This window comes from Theropithecus gelada, chromosome 3, assembly GCF_003255815.1.
Source record: "Theropithecus gelada isolate Dixy chromosome 3, Tgel_1.0, whole genome shotgun sequence".
NCBI classification, from domain to species: Eukaryota; Metazoa; Chordata; class Mammalia; order Primates; family Cercopithecidae; genus Theropithecus; species Theropithecus gelada.
Window position 1 is genome coordinate 79,928,135 of NC_037670.1, and position 19,091 is coordinate 79,947,225.

General features: G+C 45.2%; 1 pseudogene; it reads left to right on the top strand.

Moving 5' to 3' along the window:
• Positions 1 to 8,066: 8,066 nt before the first annotated feature.
• The window catches only part of LOC112620474, a 31,316-nt pseudogene continuing 20,291 nt past the window's right edge, over positions 8,067 to 19,091 (top strand).

Consider the following 19,091-nt stretch of genomic DNA (forward strand, 5'->3'; position numbering starts at 1 on the left):
AACCAGCTGGAAGAAAGCATTAGCTGAAGAGTGGATTTTGACCAAAAGCAGTAAATTTCAAAGTTAATACCCAGCTAATTAAAAAAAAAAATTTTAGTAGAGATAAGATCTCACTATGTTGCCTAGGCTGGTCTCCAACTCCTGGGCTCAAGAGATCCTTCCACTTCAACCTTTCAAATTGCTAGCCTTATAGGCATGAGGCACCAGGCCCACCCAGGGTTTAGGATTTTGTTTTTACTTTAAAGATTTGACACCTGTCCAGTAACACAGGCTAAGGATCAGGTGCAGCTGCCCCACCGCTAGTGGGTCAACACCAAGGCTGCCTAGCTGGTCTCAAGAATGAATCTGGTATCTTAGGAGGGGCAGAAGAACAAAATAAAAAGCAAACCGAGGGGCTCATGGACAGGATAATACGACAGCGAGAGAGTACAAACAGAAGCGTTCCTCACTTGTGTGGGCTAGGTGCCACAGTACAAAGTGAAGGGTGCCTCCGTATGTGTTTATGGTTGGCTAACAATCACTTTACTCTCTCTCTCTGGAAATGGACTGTGCCTGCACATCCTACCAGATTAAACAGGCATAAACTAAAGGATGATGGGTTAAAAAAATGCTTTAAAGTTATAATCACCAGAGAAAGAATTCCATAACCATCCATTGGTTAATGGATGGTATATTATTGCATTGAATCTCTTGGTATCAGAAAACTGGGTGGGATTTAAGATGTGACCCCATATTATAACGAACCTGACTGCATTTTTGGTGTTCTACGACTGAAAACTTTCAAGCTCCACTTCCACGATTCCCTCTTACCCACAGGTAAGTTAGCCGATAGAAAGCGCATGCACTCCTTCTCTTGGCACTGTAGGGGGAAGTTCAAGCCACACAAAGCCTGGGTCCTTGTGCAGGAATGCTCACCCAGGTTCCACCCCTAACTGCAGTAATCCCAGGGCCACTTGCTTTTGCTTTGTCAAAGCCATTTTTGGACTGGCTTAGGCACCTGATCTGCTCTCCCCAAAAGTTTCAAAATGTGAATAATGCATTTCTTTTTCTTTTTTTTGTTTTTTTGTTTTGTTTGTTTTTTTCAAACAGTTTCACTCTGTCACCAGGCTGGAATGCAGTGGCATGATCATGGCCCACTGCACACTTGACCTCATGGGCTCAAGCAATCCTCCCACCTCAGCCTCCCAAAATTGCTGGGATTACAGGCATGAGCCACCACATCCCACCGTCAAAAAATTTCTCAGTCTGGTGTCAAAATATGTAATGAACCTGAATTCACATAAACAGGTGGATATAAAAAGTAAAACGAATTTTCACTGCTTTATAAGCTCTAAGACACAAATTGGGAAAAGAAAAAAAAATCTTATATTGGGAATGCCAATTCTTTTAAATTGTGAGGCTAAGACAGACATGAAGTGAAACACAAATCACATTCCACTTTCCCCTTGAACTATGTATTCATCTCTTGAAACTACTTGCTATTGGCTGGGAGCAGTGGCTCATGCCTGTAATCCCAACACTTTGGGAGGCTGAGGTGGGTGGATCACGTGGTTAGGAGATGGAGACCATCCTGGTTAACACAGTGAAACCCTGTCTCTACTAAAAAATACAAAAAGGAATTAGCCAGGCATGGTGGTGGGCACCTGTAGTCCCAGCTACTTGGGAGGCTGAGGCAGGAGAATGGTGTGAACCCCGGAGGCGGAGCTTGCAGTGAGCCAAGATCACACCACTGCACTCCAGCATGGGGGACAGAGCAAGACTCCATCTCAAAAAAAAAGAAAGAAAGAAAGAAAGAAAGAAACTACTTGCTCTTGCAACAAGTAGCAATAAATTAACCTAACAATGTCACAGGACACTATAACCCATACCTTATAGTTTAACAGTGTATAGCTAATCACTAATCAATGTTAATTTTGTAAGCCAGTGAGAATTCCTGACAACTTTGTATCAGCCTACCACCTGCCCCCACCTTTTTACTTTCAAAAATCCTCTTATGGCTGGTTATGGTGGCTTCCACCTGTAATCCCAGGCTGAAGCAGGAGGATAGTTTGAGGCCAGCAAAATAGGGAGACTCCATCTCTACAAAATATTTAAAAATTAGCCAGGCATGGTGGCACACACCTATGGTCCCAGCTACATGGGAGACTGAGGCAGGAGAATCGCTTGAGCCCAGGAGGTTTGAGACTGCAGTGAGCCATGATCACACCATTGCACTCCAGCCTGGACAACAGAGCAAGACCTTGTCTCAAAAAAAAAAAAAAAAAAAAAAAATTTCCACTTTTAAGTGCTGCTAATCAGAGTGCATATTCAGGACAACTTGAATCTATGCTCCCAGGCTGCAATCCTCAAGCCTGGCCCAAATAAACTCTCTACTTATATTAATTTTGCCTCAGCTTCTTTCTTTTAGGTGAACATAATTATCAAGAAGAGATGACTAGAATGCAGCCCAGGAGCTGGTACTGGGGGAGGCTGTCAGATTATTGAACTGCACATTTGTTACTTTCCCTACCCAGCATCCCCTCTCTTTCTCTCTGTCTCTCTGTCTCTTTCTCTCTGTGTTTAAGTAATAGCACATTGATTTTGGTTTCCAGAACTACCCCTTCCCCACTGTCAGTCTACATGACTGGGGTAAAGCTGATTCCACCCCTGGTAATTATGGCAGGCATGTAACCTAGGCTTGGCCAGAGTGATGCAGGATTTTTCTCAGTCATTTTGCCAGCCAGGGTCCTCCAGCTGGTGCAACCGCCACCTGGGCCTTGCTCAGGCATGCTACCTGCTGCAGGAGGTGCCCTGCCTACTCGGTCTGCCTGGGCCAAGTCTAGCTTGTGCATTGGCTCAGCCTATGTCTGGGCCAGGTGTGTCCCAGCTCTCCTGTGTTATAGCATGTACACGCATTCAGCGGTTCCTACGCTCCTGTCCCATGTCCAAGAAGAATGAGGATACACTGACAATTGAAGGGTGAGGAGGGTGGAGAAGAACTTTATTGAGCAATGGAATAGCTCTCAGTGGAGAGGGATGCAGAGGTGGTCTCCCGCACACACCCCCACCCTGTCAGTTGGTTTCGCTCTCAGTGTGGCTGAGTCTGGGGCTTTTATGTGCTCAGAATAGGGAAGTGCATGCTGATTGGCTTGTGAGTATGCAAAGAAAGGCTAAAGCAAAGGCACCCCTCAAAGGTGGGTATGGCAGTGTAGAAAACCAATTAGGAAAGGGTAGGTATATGTAAAATAGGTGAAGGGTGGGGAATCAATCAGAGGAAAGCATGTCAAATGGGAAGACGGATTCTCAATCTGGTCCATGGATTTGACCTGTAGCTTGGCTTTCAGGTTTTAAACTGTCTTCAGCATGAAGGTGGGGTTTCTCCAGGGACCTGCCCCTATCTGCCTAGGCATTTGTCTGCCTGCTGCCGCTATAAAGAGCACTGCATCTCTCTGACCACAGGGATTTTTTCTTTCTTCAGAGCTGCATGATGCTTGCTGAGTCAATGAGTATAACACATGGAAGTTTTTTGGAACTAAGATTTCTTTCAGTGGATGCTGCTAAACTGGTGGCCATCTATGCCTTCTAGTGTCCATCTTTGCCACCACCATGAGAGAACCTACATGAAAATAAATCAATACAAAGGAAGGTGAAGCTGAGAGAGGGAGAAAGTGCTGACTGTATAATTTCAGCACCTAGATACAGTCATTCCTGAAGCTTCACCCCCGGACATTTCACATATGTGAGCCAATAAATTCCTTTTGTTTCCCTTAAAACAGTTTGATTTGGATTTTAGTTCATTGTTATTTTCAAAAGAGCCTTGACTAATAGTTGTTTCAGTGGAAATATTGATCCCTGGGTCTTCTTGGTGAGAAAATAAATCATGTTGTTATATATCTAACATGGCAAATATGTGAATCATTCAAAACTCTTTCAATTGCAAGTGAGAGAAACCTGACTCAACTGGTTTCAGCACAAAATTATATCTTAACATTTTTAGACTACTTGCTTGCTGACTCTAAGGTCACTGGTTGTGCCTGGACAATTTCTTTTCTTTTACCCTAAAGGGATTAAATAAAAGGGTTCATGCCTATAATCCCAGCACTTTGGGAGGCTGAGGTAGGAGGACTGCTTGAGCCCAGGAATTGAAAGCTGGAACGAGCTGTGATCATGCCCCTGCACTCCAGCCTTAGCATAGCTAAAATTAATGTCTAATTGAATACCTTTTTAAGAAATACAAAAAGAGGGCCAGATGCTGTGGCTCATGCCTGTAATCCCAGCACTTTGGGATGCTGAGGTAGGCAGATCAATTGAGGTCAGGAGTTCAAGACCAGCCTAGCCAACATGGCAAAACCCCATCTCTATTTAAAATACAAAAATTAGCCAGGAATGGTAGTGTGTGCTTGTAGTACCAGCTACTCAGGAGGCTGAAGCATGAGAACCACTTGAACCTGGGAGGCAGAGGTTGCAGTGAGCTGAGATTGTGCCACTGTATTCCAGCCTGGGTGACAGAGTGAGACTCTGTCTCAAAAAAAAAAAGGCCAGGCATGGTGGCTCCCTATTTTGCTGGCCTCAAACTCCTGGCCTCAAACAATCCTCCTGCCTCAGCCTCCCAAAGTACTGGGATTACAGATGGAAGCCACCATAACCAGCCAAAAGTGACATCTGTGATGCCAGCACATGGGAGGCCGAGGCAGGCAGATAACCCGAGGTCAGGAGTTCAAGATCAGCCTGGTCAACATGGTGAAATCCTGTCTCTACTGAAAACACAAAAATTAGCCAGTTGTGGTGGTACGTGTCTATAATCCCAGCTGAGGCAGGAGAATCACTTGAACCTGGGAGGCAGAGACTGAAGTAAGCCAAGATCATGCCATTGCACTCCAGCCTGGGCAACAGAGTGAGAGTCCATCTCAAAAGGGAAACAAACACACAACAACAAAAAACAAACAACAACAACAACAACAACAAAACCATGTCATTTTCCTGCATTGGTATTCTTTCTGTCTGACACTCCAGAAGATTTTTTTTTTCTTTTTAATTAATTAAAGCTTAATTTGCCTGAAGAAGCCAGAGAAGTTTCTCACTGGTTCAAAAATAATTATGTGTATGGAAGTTTAAAAAGACACTTATGTGACCAGGCATGGTGGCTCATGTAATTCCATTGCTTTGGGCGACCAAGGTAGGAGGATCACCGGAGGTCAGGAGTTTGAGACAAGTCTGGGCAATGTAGTGAGATCCCTGTCTACAACAACAACAGTAAAGACACTTATGCAATAGTGTTGCTGTTCAGTGATACTGTCTCCACTAAATCTGTGGTCTGTATATGAGTGCATGTGAGATGGATTTCTGCATACCTCAAACAACAAAGAAACATGGCACAGAAGATGGGAAAATGTAATAGAGAATGCTGTTGGTGTATACTGAATCATAAAAGAATTTCAGAAAGAGTGGCACTTCATAGAAAATGAATGTGAACATATTCTCCAAGAAGAACCATGTTCTAAAAGGGGAAAAAAGCAACTATTTATCGTGATGCAAGTCTTCAAATAATCATAAAATTGGCCAGCTCTTATGGACTATCTCCATGCAATTGCCCATGATCTATCCCTGTAATACACTGTAATTCCACTTACTCAGGAGGCAGGAGGACTGCTTGAGGATCGGCCTGGGCAACATAGTGAGACTTCATTTCTAACAACAACAATAACAACAAAAAATTAAATTAAAAGAGAAGGAAAAGTGAAGAGAGCCTAAGGGACCAATGGGACATTATCAAGTGAACCAATTTATGCATTGTGGGAGTCCAGGAATGAGGAAAGAAACAGAAAGGGGCACAGAGACTATTTAAATAAATAATGGCCCAAACTTCTCAAATTTGATGAAATGTGTGAATATAAAAATCCAAGAAGTTCAACAAATTCCAATTAAGATGAACTCAAAAGAGATTCACAACAAGACACATTATAGTCAAACTTTTGAAAGACAAAGACAAAGAGGGTATCTTTAAAGCAGCAAGAGAGAAGCAACTCATCTGACAAGGGATCCATAATTAGATTATGTGTAGATTTCTCATCAGAGACTTTATAGGTCAGAAGGCATATGACTGATATATTCAAATTGCTAAAAGGAAAAACCATCAATCATATGTCCTATATCGAGCAAGACTGTCCTTCAAAAATTAGGGACAAATTCAGACATTTCAAGATAAACAAAAGTCAAAGAAGTTTATTACCACTAGACAAGTCCTGAAAGAAAGGCTCAAGGGAGTTTCACAGGCTGAAATAAAAGAACACTAGGCTAGTCACTGTGGCTTATGCTTGTATTCCCAGCACTTTGGGAGGCCAAGGCAGGTGAATCACTTGAGGTCAGGAGTTCAAGAACAGCCTGGCCAATATGGTGAAACCCCATCTCTACTACAGATACAAAAATTAGCCAGGTGTGGTGGCATATGCCTGTAATTCCAGCTACTCGGGAGGCTGAGGCACAAGAATCGCTTGAACCCTGGGGGTGGAGGTTGCAGTGAGCCAAGATTGAGCCACTGCACTCCAGACTGGGTGATACAGCGAGATTTTCTCAGAAAAACAAGACAAAAATAAATTTTAAAAAAGAAGAAATAAAAGAACACTAGACAGTAAGTAGAAGCTGTATGAAGAAATAAAGATCTCAATAAAGATAAATAATCAGGTAATTATAAAACCTTGTATTGTAACAATGGTTTGTAACTGTAGTTATTTTCTTTCTTTCTTTCTTTTGCTTTAGATGGAGTTTCACTCTTGTTGCAAAGGCTGGAGTGCGATGGCAGAATCTTGGCTCACCGCAACCTCCACCTCCCAGGTTCAAGTGATTCTCCTACCTCAGCCTCCCAAGTGGCTGGGAATTACAGGCATGTGCCACCACACCCAGCTAATTTTTTAAATTTGTAGTAGAGATGGGGTTTCTCCATGTGGGTCAGGCTGGTCTTGAACTCCTGACCTCAGGTGATCTGCCTGCCTCGGCCTCCCAAAGTGCTGGGCTTACAGGCGTGAGCCATTTTAGCAAGTCTCTAAAGATAAATAAAAAATAAAATCTACCACCAAAGAAAAGCTCTGGACATAATTGCTTCACTGACAAATTCTACCAAACATTTAAAGAACTAACACCAATTCTTTTAAACCTTTTCCAAAAAAATTAAAGAGAAGGGAAAATTTCCCAACTCATTTTGAGGTTAGCATTACCCTAATACGAAGCCAGACAAAGACATTATAAGAAAACTACACCCCCAAATCACTTATTAACATTAATGCAAAAATTCTCAACAAAATGGTAGGGAAACAAGTTGAATATCTTATTAACAGGGTAATGCACTATGACCAAATGGAATTTATTCCTGGAATGCAAGGATGGTTTAACACACACAAATCAATAAATTTAATATGCCACATTAACCTACTTGCACCTACTTGCTGCAAAACAAGTAAGAGGCCCAGGGAAGGTGTCCCTTTAGATTCCATACGAATTTTAGGATTGGCTTTTCTATTTCCACAAAAAAAAAAAAGTCAGTAGGATTTTGCCAGGGATTGCACTGAATGTGTAGATCACTGTAAGGGTGGTAATAACACTTAAGTTTAAGATTAAAGACATTCTTATTAAGGGTTTAGCTCATTGACTAGTACATAACAAGTGCTGTGTATGGTAGCTTTTATTTTCATCTCCAGAACATATACCTTGCTAAATACAATATACATTGACTATGCTTTAAGCATGGATCATATGACCTGAAAATTGGAGAATTTACATGCAGAGTATTGCTTTCTTCCAAAAATGGCTGAATCGTATTACTATGTAATGAGCAGCTCCCATGTGTCTTGTCACTGGGGACCTACAAACATGACTTGCACAAGACCCCTTGCCCCGGTCGGAGACCTCAAAGGGGCAGGGAGGTGGGTGTGGCCCGGGCGGGAACCCTGGGGCTCCGGGAAGCTCCCCCAGGCTCCCACCCAGGGCTCCGCCCCGCCTCGGCTCCAGCCGCCGCTAGGGGGCGCTCCCCGCCCACCGGCAGCAGGGGGCTAGCAGCTGGGCTCTGGGGCTCTGCGCACTGACTTGGGGCCGGCCGCTGGGAAGCGAGGATTTGGTGGCCGAGGCCGGCACTTCGGGTCCCCTCCCGGGCGAGTCGCGGGGCGGGGGCGGGAAGGGGCGCCGCGCGGAGGAAGTGCCCTTTTGGCCGCAGCCAGAGCCGCGCCGCGGGTGCCGCGATGTCGTCCCAGCCGGGGCGCGAGGATGAGGGGGCGGGGGGCGCGTGGCGGCCGCGGGAGCCGCCGGATCAGAAGCTGCAGCGGGCCCGGGAGCAGAAGCGGCGGTGGCACGGCGCGCAGCAGCTGCAGCAGCTCAAGCACCTGGAGTCCTTGTGAGTCTCTAGCCGCTGTCTGAGCCGCAGTCCGCGCGTCGCCCGTCTTCAAAATTAGGGACAAATTGGGAACAGGGGCGCCGGGCGCCGTGGTGGGCGCTGGGCCGGGTCTTCCAAGCCCCCAGGAGCAGGCAGGGCTGCGGGCCTGTGAGGAACGTGGTGTCTGCGACGGGACTTCTAGTCCTCACTGGCTGGGGAGCCAGGCCCGCCCGGCCACGGAGGGGCCCTGGAGGCCGCGGCGCAGGTGGGCTGGGGCCTGGGCCCGGGGAGGCGGCAGCGGTTTGCTCTCCTCGCCCCCGCTTTGGTGTGGGCGTCGCCTCTTTTGGGGGAGTCAAGCATTTGTGGACCGAACAGGCAAGTTCAGCCCAGCACGCTGCCCCCACGCTCCACCGGAGTTCCCTGGACCACTGTGACGTGGAGAAACCCCGTTCTTTTCATCCTCTGCTATGGAGAAGGGACGAGGACACGGGTCCTGCAGTGTTGGTGTGGCGTGGCCGGGAAGAAGAGAGAATGGGCGGCGGGGACTGGCCACGGCGATGCCAGGTAGAACAAAGGCGGAATTGTTCTCTCCAGGTTGGAGGGATTTTTTTTTTTTTTACCGGGGTCCTGGGTGGGCATCCAGGGAGCCACCACCACCAATTCCGCTCGGCACCACGCGGAATTCGGGCCCTGACTTGGGAGGCCCTGCGCTCCCCTGGCTCCAGTTCAAGGAGGGTCCAGATGACCCGGGAGAGTGTGGTGTCAAGAAGATTCAAATGTAAAGGAGGGAAATATGGCTTCCTTCTACCCTTCTAGATTCTTTAGCTGGGCCACAGATTAAATTGTCGTAAGACAATTAACGGAGAAAAACTCTTTTTTTTTTTTTTTTTTTTGGAGACGGAGTCTCTCTCTGTCGCCCAGGCTGGAGTGGAGTGGCCGGATCTCAGCTCACTGCAAGCTCCGCCTCTCGGGTTTATGCCATTCTCCTGCCTCAGTCTCCCCGAGTAGCTGGGACTACAGACGCCCGCCACCTCGCCCGGCTAGTTTTTTGTACTTTTTAGTAGAGACGGGGAGAAAAACTCTTTTCACATACCCATGCACTGGAGGGCCACAAAAATGGGAGACTGAAAGAAGGGCGTGGGCCTTTTGGGGCGTGGTGGAGACAAATTACGGAAGGGTCAAAATGTATGATGAATAAAGGTTGCTTTGTAAGGCTCTCAGGTGATGAAAGCTGTCTCCAGGCAGCTGTCTGTCTGATACAGATACGTTTACTCATGGAAATTTCCTTTAAAGATGTAAATTTCTCTTTACAAAACGGGAGCAGTTGCCGGCGAGGTGAAGTTTTCCTGTGTTGGCTGGTTCTCAGTTTCTTTTAGCTCAGAGTCATCAATATGTCGGGGTGGCATATTTTGGTGCCAATTAATTTGAACTTTTTCATATATTTGGTAATGAAATATGACATGCTGTAACGCATATAAACATAGACATACAAACAGAAGCAGATCTTTTATCTTTTATAAGATTCTTCACTAGCCAGTTTTCTAATAGTCTGTGCCCACTTTAGATGATCGTCTAAAGTGATCATCCACTAAGATCGTCCACTTAGTGATCGTCCACTTTAGACGATCAGTCTCTTGATTATCTGTTCCACTACCCTAAGTAATTAGTAACTAGGCAACCCTAAGTTTGCACTTTCAAAAGCCTATTAAACAAAATAACAAATAAAAAAACTAATAACAAAATTTAAAAATTTACATCTAAAAGACACAGAACTTGTACCTAAACAGAATTATTTGCTGAGACAAAGAAAGGCATAGGTTAAAAACTGGTTAAGATAAAATTACCAGGAAAAGTATTTTAAACAGAGGTACCGTACCGTTTGTTATGTAAACTTTAAGCCAATGTCTTCCCCATCCTGAAATTTTCTAGTGGTTTAGGTCCACCGAGGGAGATGCCCTTACAAATGGAACTTTTTTTTTTTTTAATAGATGTAGATTTCTTTTTTTTTTTTTTTTCGTTCCTTTTTTTTTTTTTTTTTTTTTTTTTTTTTTGAGACGGAGTCTTTCCATTACCCAGGCTGGAGTGCAGTGACACGATCTTGACTCACTGAAACCTCCGCCTCCCAGGTGCAAATGATTCTCCTGCCTCAGCCTCCCAAGTAGCTGGGGTTACTTATAGGTGTGCGCCACCACACCCAGCTAATTTTTTTGTATTTTTAGTAGAGGTGGGGTTTCACCATGTTGGCCAGGCTGACCTCGAACTCCTGACCTCAGCTGATCCACCCACCTTGGCCTCCCAAAGTGCTGGGATTACAGGCTTGAGCCACCGTGCGCGGCCATAGATTTCTTTTATAAAGAGCTTCAGGCCGGGCGCCCGTGGCTCACGCCCTTAATCCCAGCACTTTGGGAGGCTGAGGTGGGCAGATCACTTGAGGTCGGGAGCTCGAGACCAGCCTGGCCAACATGACAAAACCTTGTCTCTACTAAAAATATAAAAGTTAGACAGGCTTGGTGACGCTCGCCTGTAATCCCAGCTACTGAGTAGGCTGAGGCACAAGAATCGCTTGAACCCAGAGGCGGAGGTTGCATTGAGTCCAGGAGTGGACTGCACTCCAGCCTGGGCGACAGAGCAAGCCTTTTTTTTTTTTGGAAAGAGTTTCAAAGTAGCCAGCTAAATGTCAGGAAGTTGCGTTTTGTCAACTGATTTAGTTTGATAGATTGTTTCTTCGTCCTTTTTTTTTTCCTTTTTTTTTTTTGAGGCAGAGTCTCCCTCTTTCGCCCAGGCTAGAGTGCAGTGGTGCTCTCTCAGCTCACTGCAACTTCTGCCTCCTGGGTTCAAGAGATTCTCTGCCGGGCACGGTGGCTCACGCCTGTAATCCCAGCACATTGGGAGGCTGAGGTGGGCGGATCACGAGGTCAGGAGATCAAGACCATCCTGGCTAACACGGTGAAATCCCTCTCTCTAAAAATACAAAAAATTAGCCAGGCATGGTGGTGAGCACCTGTAGTCCCAGCTACTCTGGAGACTGAGGCAGGAGAATGGCATGAACTCGGGAGGCCGAGCTTGCAGTGAGCTGAGATGGCGTCACTGCACTCCAGTCTGGGAGACAGAGCGATACTCTGTCTCAAAAAAAAAAAAAAAAAAAAAGAGTTTCTCTTGCCTCAGCCTCCTGAGTAGCTGAGATTACAGGCGCCTGCTACCACACCCAGATAGTTTTTGTATTTTTAGTAGAGTGTTTCGCCAAGCTGGCCAGGCTGGTCTCGAACTCCCAGCCTCAAGTGATCCGCCTGTCTCAGCCTCCCAAAGTGCTGGTATTACAGACATGAGCCAGATAGATTGTTTCTTAATGAGATTACTGACTTCAGGATGGAGCCTCTTAATGAATAGGGCAGTGAAAGAAGCTGCAGTGGTCAGGGCCTAATATTTAAATATGTGAAAAGCAGGCAGAGCTGAAAGGCAGAACATTCAGATCTTTAAAAATCAAGGATCCTACTTTTACATTGAATCCCAGGTCCCCAAGAAGAGGGAAATACCACCGAACCGGTGTGAATTCTTTCCACAGTTTTCCTCAATACAAGGACGTTTCACAGAGGCTGGTGGGTGACCTGACTCCATCAGTCCGCTCTGCAATCAGCCCCCCTCCCACAGGAGTCTTCAAGTGTTCAGAGCACGCCTTTTTAATCTAAACAGGGAAAGAAACAAGTTGCCTCCTTCAGTAATGACCATTCACTGCAACAGCTGTCAGCCACTTCTAAAACTGCAGCTTTTGCCAGTGACTTGCCAGCCATCGCATATGCAAATGTCAAGTTCTCCCCTGCAATGCAAAGTAATACGTCATACTCCAAAAGCCAAAGAGATCCAGAAACTCTGTGCAAAATAGAGCTGAGCCATAGACCTGAGAGAAGCCTACTCATGACTCTTAGATTCCATGAGAAAGACTGAAGACCCCAAAAAAGGGTGGGCATGGCCCCTTTTTCCATGTCCTCCAGGGGTCTCAGGAGTGCCAGAAGTCTCCTATGTGTTACCAAAGATGGCAAAAGGGAGAAGGGGCAGAAGTGTAAGGAAATGGAAGAGTTAAGTATTAGGCCAGTCTGGGAGATTTTCAGCTTTCTAAAAGGCCAATGAAATTTTACATTTTTCTCAACCATAATCATGCCAGCAAGGTAGGAAGCAAACAGTGGCCTCCAGCATTTTTTTAGGGGGGTTTCAGTTGACTGAAAAATATTATCAGGAATAGGATCGAAAAGAGAAAAAGCAGAAAGGCCTTTTTTTAGTTTTCAAAAAAAAAAAAAAAAATTATAGCCTGAATATCAGCCTTTAATTAAGCAGCTGACTGTGACCAGAGAGGTTTTTTTTTTTTTTTTTTTTTTTTTTGAGACGGAGTCTCACTTTGTCACCCAGGCTGGAGCGCAGTGGCACGATTTCGGCTCACTGCAACCTCCGCCTCCCAGGTTCAAGTGATTCTCCTGCCTCAGACTCCAGAATAGCGGGGATTACAGGCGTGTGCCACCACGGCCGGCTAATTTTTGTATTTTTAGTAGAGATGGCGTTTCACCGTGTTGGTCAGGCTGGTCTTGAACTCCTGACCTCGTGATCCACCCGCTTCAGCCTCCCAAAGTGCTGGGATTACAGGCGTGAGCCACTGCACCCGGCCAACCACAGAGCTCTTTAAAAAAATTTTTTTTTGTCTCTTACGATCAGATTTCAGCCAGCACGAACAGAAAGAAGATCTCCCATTTAATTTGTCTGGTTCTAAACCCAGCTTTTCCCAATTGTGCAGAAAATTGAATTACTTTAGGCATTTTAAAGGACCCCCAATATTGGCCATCATACTTTGGGGTCCTCTCGAGTCATGTGGGCCAATGTGTGCGAATACTTATAAGATGTAACTAAGCAGGTGTTGCACATAAAACCAGCTGGTGTCTCCGAGAGGGGCTGCCTCCTTGGGGAGTCCTCAGACCTGGATGATTTGTTACCCATAATTTAGAGACCTGAATCATTCATGACTCTGGGCAGTGTTTTGGGCCTAAATGTGCCGCTTGTGAGTATATCACTTCAGTGTGTCACCACGGAGTCAGGTCTCCTCTCTTATGTGCCTCAGAAACTCTGAATCCCCTGAGGGTCACAGAGGGCTCACAAATGCAAGATGACCAGCCTTTATGCGCACTCACTGGCAGAGTGAGAGGGTACAGAGATTCTCACAGAGGAAAGAAACCCTGTGAGGCCACTGAATGTTATGGACAAAGTCCTGGCACCTCGTCAAGTCTCTAATTATTTAGAGTTCCCTAATGGGCTGGAGGGAGCGAATGCCTTTGAGTGCCTTTAATCTTCGCAGGGAAGTATTCACGCTCATAAATTAGGAAAAGGGACTCCAAGAGAGGTTGGTCCAGGGTGAAACAAGCACAATTTCCATAATGAAAGGTCACAATGCAACAAGACTGTGGCCCCAAACCAAAGCAAATTAAACATCCTGATCCCCTAACTTAGGAGTTCATGCTGAGTGCCGCTTTCAGAGAGAAACACTGGGCAGTGGTGGAGGGAGGGACCTGTTCTGCCGACTATGCCAGATATTTTGACCCAAAGGAAAAAACTGAAGCTAAATTAATTTAAGTATAGAGTTCATTTGGGCCAAGTTTGAGGGCTACCCCCCAGGAGTGTATATTCTGGACAACTTAAATTGATACTCCCAGCTTGCAGTCCTCAAATTTGGCTCAAATAAACTCTCTACTGACATTAATTTTGCCTTCTGCTTTTTCTTTGGGTTGACATAAGTGTGATGTTCACTCAGTCAACAGTTTGTTTCTGTCACAGGCACCTTTTGTTACCTATGCTATATGGGTCATGTAAGGAAAGGTCCTTGAGTTGAAATCCGTCATAATCAGAATTCTGGGAGATTGGATACAAAATGCATTTTTTTTTGGTGGAGTCTGGCCTACTTTTTGGTGGCCCAAGAGCTGAATGACTTTTCACCTTAACAGGGCAGTGGTTGCAGGATAGAGACCCTGTGTTGTGGGCATCCACATTACTGGGCATTTCGGCCCTTTCAAGTCACCAGGTGGTGCTCTTGGTCTCCCATGCAGGACAGATGTTTAAAGATCTTTCTCTAGCTTAACTGCAGGCAGGGTGTGGCCCTGCCCGACGCTCAGTATATTTAGCTGTAGGATGCCACACAGTGGTTAATACCATGTGTTTATTTTGTAGCTCCTAGACAGCAGAGAGATTATAACCTACTTTTGCAAATGATAAAATGGAACCTCACCAGCTAAGTAATATAGACCTATAAACTAGCAAAACCAGATGTTTACTTCTGCTATGGTTTGAATGTGTCCTTGAAGTTGACGTATTGGAGACTGGCCATAGTGGCTCATGCCTGTAATCCCAGCACTTTGAGAGGCCTGGGTGGGCGGACTGCTTGAACCCAAGAGTTTGAGACCAGCCTGGCCAACATATTGAGACCTCATCTCTACAATAAAAATAAAGATTAGCTGGGTATGGTAGTGTGCACCTGTAGTCCCAGCTATTCTGTAGGCTGAGGTAGAAGGATCACTTGAGCCTGAGAGGTTGAGGCTGCAATGAACTGTGATCAGGCCTGCACTTCAGACTGGGCAACAGAGTGAAACTCTTGTCTCAAAAAGTTCATTTATTGAAATTTAATACCCAATGTAACAATGTTGAGAGATAGGACTTTTAAGATGTGATTATGTCAGGAGGGCTCTGCCTTTTTTTTTGTTTGTTTGTTTTTTGAGGTAAAGTCTCACTCTCTCGCCAGACTGGAGTGCAGTGGCGTGATCTCGGCTCACTGCAACTTCTGCCTCCCAGGTTCAAGCGATTCTCCTGCCTCAGCCTCCTGAGTAGCTGGGACTACAGGTGCATGCCACCACGCCCAGCTAATTTTTGTATTTTTAGTAGAGACAGGGTTTCACCATGTTGACTAGGATGGTCTCAATCTCTTGACCTAGAGAGCCACCCGCCTCAGCCTCCCAAAGTCATGGGATTACAGGTGTGAGCCCCCACACCCAGCCAGCTCTGCCCTTAATAGGCACTCTTATCTAAAGAGTGGATTAATTATTGCTGGAGTGGGTTACTGATAAAAACATGAGTTTGCCCTCCACCACCACCCATGCTGTCTCTTGCTCTTCTGCCTTCTCCTATGGAATGATGAAGCAAAGAAATCCCCTGCCAGATGCTGGCCCCTTGACCTTGGACTTTCTAGCCTCCAGAACTGTAAGAAATAAATCTCCGTTCCTTGTAAATTGCCCAGTCTCAGGTATTCTGTTATATCAGCATAAAATGAACTAAGATTCTCAGAGCACTGGGATTTTCTAGTTTCAGAGATTTACAACTGACTGGACTCTCAATATGTTTCCTTTGGCTAGTTCAGAGACTTGTTTGCTTTTAAATCAAATGTTATTCATTCCAAAGTAATACATCATGTAATTTAAACTGTTTAATCAAATAGTATCGGGGGAAACCCCACCCCCGATATTTAACGTGGGTTCTTTTCTATTTCCCTAAGTGTCTTGGCTGGTTTGAGAAATAAAGGGAAAGAGTACAAAAGAGAGAAATTTTAAAGCTGGATGTCCAAGGGAGACATCACATGTCGGCAGGTTCCGTGATGCTCCCTGAGCCATAAAACCAGCAAGTTTTTATTAGTGATTTTCAAAAGGAGAGTGAGTGTACAAATAGGGTGTGGGTCACAGAGATCACATGCTTCACAAGCTAATAAAATATCAGAAAGCAAATGGAGGCAGGGTGAGATCACAGGACCACAGGATGGGGCGAAATTAAAATTGCTAATGAAGTTTCAGGCACGCATTGTCATTGATAACATCTTATCAGGCGACAGGGTTTGAGAGCAGACAACCTGTCTGACCAAAATTTATTAGGCGGGAATTTCCTCGTCCTAATAAGCCTGGGAGCGCTACAGGAGACTGGGGCCTTATTTCATCCCTTTGGCTTCGACAGTAAAAGACAGCCGCCTCCAAGGGGGCCATTCATAGACCTACCCTCAGGGGCGCATTCTCTTTCTCAGGGATGTTCCTTGCCGAGAAAAAGAATTCAGCGATATTTCTCCTATTTGCTTTTGAAAGAAGAGAAATATGGCTCTGTTCCACCTGGCTCACCGGCAGTCAGAGTCCAAGGCCATCTCTCTTGTTCCCTGAACATTGCTGTTATCCTGTTCTTTTTCCAAGGTGCCCAGATTTCATATTGTTCAAGCACACATGCTCTACAATTAATTTGTGTAGTTAATGCAATCATCACAGGGTCGTGAGGTGACATACATCCTCCTCAGCTTACGAAGATGATGGGATTAAGAGATTAAAGACAGGCATAGGAAATCACAAGGGTATTGATTGGGGAAGTGATAAGTGTCCATGCAATCTTCATAATTTATGTTCAGACATTGCTGTAAAGAGAGGCATAAGAAATTATAAAAGTATTAATTTGGGGAACTAATAAATGTCCATGAAATCTTCACAATTTATGTTCTTCTGCCATGGCTTCAGCTGGTCCCTCCATTCAGGGTCCCTGACTTCCTGCAACAGAATAGTACCAAAGGCTTTTTTTTTCTTGACCCAAGTGAACTCACAATGAAAGGCTAATTTTAAAAAATTGTGGTTTGAGACCCCAGTTACCCTGTATATTCTCTGCACCCCTCTCCCCCATCAAGACTTCTGTGAGGAAACTCTTAGTTTTTTCATCTGGAAAGTAACTGCTTATTTTATTATTATTATTATTATTATTATTGTTTTGAGACAGAGTCTCGCTCTGTCACCCAGGCTGGAGTGCAGTGGTGCAATCTCGGTTTACTGCAAGCTCCGCCTCCCAGGTTCACGCTATTCTTCTGCCTCAGCCTCCCAAGTAGCTGAGACTACAGGCACCCACCACCATGCCTGGCCAATTTTTTGTATTTTTAGTAGAGATAGGTTTTCACCATGTTAGCCAGGATGGTCTCGATCTCCTGACCTTGTGATCTGCCCGCCTCAGCCTCCCAAAGTGCTGGGATTGCAGGCATGAGCCACCATGCCTGGCCATAACTGTTTATTTTAAAATCATGTTTCTTGCCTTTCTTTCTTTCCCTCCCTCCCTCCCTCTCCCTCCCTCCCTTCCTCCCTCCCTCCCTCCCTTCCTCCCTCCCTTCCTTCCTCCCTCCCTCCCTTCCTTCCTCCCTCCCTCCCTCCCTTCCTTCCTTCCTCCCTTCCTCCCTCCCTTCCTCCCTTCCTTCCTCCCTTCCTTCCTCCCTCCCTTCCTCCCTTCCTCCCTGGTTTTTTTGAAAGAGGGTCTAGCTGTGTTGCCCATGCTGGTTTTGGACTTAAGGATTCCTCCCACCTTGGCCTCCCAAAGTGCTAGGATTGCAGGCATGAGCCCCCCTGCCCAGCCTTATATTGCCTTTTTTGATTCCATAATGGACATTACCTATTTAAGGGGAAAATTTTTTTCCTTCTACTCTTCTAAGGTCCAGGGTCCCTGTAACAGAAGGTTAATAATCATCATCATCATCATCATCATCATCATCATCATCATCATCATCATTGCCGGGCACAGTGGCTCACGCCTGTACTCCCAGCACTTTGGGAGACTGAGGCAGGTGGATCGCCTGAGGTCAGGAGTTTGAGACCAGCCTGACCAACATGGAGAAACCCTGTCTCTACTAAAAATACAAAATTACCCGGGCCTGGTGGCACATGCCTGTAATCCCAGCTACTCAAGAGGCTGAGGCGGGAGAATCGCTTGAACCTGGCAGGCGGAAGGTTCAGGCAGAAAAAAACAAGCAGAAGTTTATTACCATGTATATGTTCTATATACATGGGAGTTACCCAGTGGAATGAAAAATCTCAAAGAAGTGGTTTTGGATTCAGGCTTAAAGACCATGTTCAGCTAAATCAAAGACAGATATGGGGGAACTGAGCTATGGGATAGTGACCAAGAAAAGTATAATAAATAAAGTTAAGGTTTGTTATGCAGGTTTGTGTCTGTGCTTTCTCCATTGTTAGCATTCTCTTGTGATTGAGAGACATTTTTCTCTTTCTTGTATAGAAAGGGTCTCACTTGTGGCCAGGCGTGGTGGCTCATGCCTGCAATCCCAGCACTTTGAGAGGCTGTGGCAAGCAGATCATGAGGTCAGGAGTTCGAGACTAGCCTGAGCAACAGCTGAAACCCCGTCTCTACTAAAAACAAAAAAAATTATCCGGGCGTGGTAGCATGTACCTGTAATCCCAGCTACTCAGGAGACTGAGGCAGGAGAATCGCTTAAACTGGGAGGCAGAGGTTGCAATGAGCAGAGATCAAGCCACTGCACTCCAGCCTGGGTGACAGAGAGAGACCCCATCTTAAAAAAAAAAAAAAAAAAAAAAAAGGATCTCACCTGAACATTTCTCTTACAAAAGGGTGACTTCTGCTGTCTTTTCAGAGTTTCCCCTGTGTCTGCTGTTTTTCAAAATGATCCTTAGCCAAAAAGGTGTACTTTGAGGTAGCATATTCTGGTCTCCTACAGCTATTCAACTGAGGACAGAGTAGGTAAGATTTTAGTTGTTTTACTACCCTTGTCTCCATCCTTCCTATGTAGCCATATTATAATAATTTTTGCTAAATTAGTAGTTTATATTAGCATAAGTATTACTGTGCAATGTCATTCACTTTTGCATCAAATAGTAGTGGCCTATGATTTATTTTGTATTTTTAAAGTAGTTAATAAGAGCCTGAGTTTTTTTCATTTGCTTAATTTTTTTTTTTTTTTTTTTTTTTTTTTTTT